The sequence below is a fragment of the Octopus bimaculoides genome, chromosome 6, assembly GCF_001194135.2.
Source record: "Octopus bimaculoides isolate UCB-OBI-ISO-001 chromosome 6, ASM119413v2, whole genome shotgun sequence".
In the NCBI taxonomy this organism is placed as follows: domain Eukaryota; kingdom Metazoa; phylum Mollusca; class Cephalopoda; order Octopoda; family Octopodidae; genus Octopus; species Octopus bimaculoides.
Genome location: NC_068986.1, coordinates 11,882,436 through 11,883,817, shown reverse-complemented (window position 1 = coordinate 11,883,817; position 1,382 = coordinate 11,882,436).

Here is a 1,382-nt window from a genome sequence, read left to right as displayed (position 1 = left end):
CACCACAACCACCACCACAACCACCACCACAACCACCACCACCATCACCACAGTCCTTGCCCACTACACCGCAGTGGCAGTGATAAAGGCTCTACTAAGACCTCCCACACCCATTTCCATAAGTCCCTCGCCAGTCATCGTCACTTTAATTACTAATCAGGATACTCTTACTCTAATTACCTTATCTTAATAGTGACTGCTTAATTAATAATAAAGCCATAACCTAATTAGCATCAAAGGCTGAGTGCAACGATTAGCCTGAAGTTGATTAAAATCGCTCGTTTTGATATCTTTTTGACTGCATGGCTGAGTGGTTAAGAAGCTCACTTTGCAACCATGTGGTTTTGAGTTCAATTCTGCTGGGCGGCACCTTGGGCACCTGCGTTCTACGATAGCTCCGAGACGACCAATGCCTTCTGAGTGAATTTTGTAGAGGGAAACTGGGTGGAAGACCGTCGTATATAGATTATTTCTGAATTGATAAAAGTATATTTCCATTTTCTTTTCATTTTCATAAATTTTATATAGACCCGTGTAAATTGTAAAGTTTTTCTCCACTAATTTGGGTATTAATCAGTGGGGGCCAGTGAAAGATTGGGTGTTTTCATCCCAATTTACCTTGTATTGGATTTAATATATATCTATAACATAAGGAGTAAATGGAGAGTTTTAACAGATTAAATTTATTTACATTTTTTCAAAATTCTCTGTAATCTACAACTGTTTCCATAGTTAAGACACTCAATCGCGAATTAATAGATTAAAAATGAAAAAAATCGCTATATCAAGATGCAATTTAAAAATTCGTAATTGAGTGTGTTAACTATGGAAACAGTTGTAGATAACAGAGAATTTTGAAAAGATGTAAATGAATTGAATTTTTATCAGTTAAAACTCTTCATTTTCTCCTTATAATATATTGTTGAAATATACCGATATATCGAAATGCATTAATCATTAAACTCCATAATATACTTAATTGCTGCCTAATTAGACAATGAACACCAGTACTATGAATACTATACTGGATGGACTGTTGAACTTTCACATCGATATATAAGATTAAACCGGCGAAGCTTGGATGATAACATCCCTTTAGAAGTATCTCTGTATTAAAAATAACTATGCACATATAATATATATACATACACACACACACACACATGTATATATAGTTGAAATTTACAGAACAACAAAAGACGAAGGCAGGTGAATGAACAAGCAGGTGTATTAGTTTGACGCTCAGGAAAGTGAGAAAGTATTTTATGTTTCGAGCCTACGCTCTTCAACAGAAAGGAGTACGAGAAAATAAACATATATAAACACACACACACACACAGATATATATATATATATATATATATATATATATATATATATAT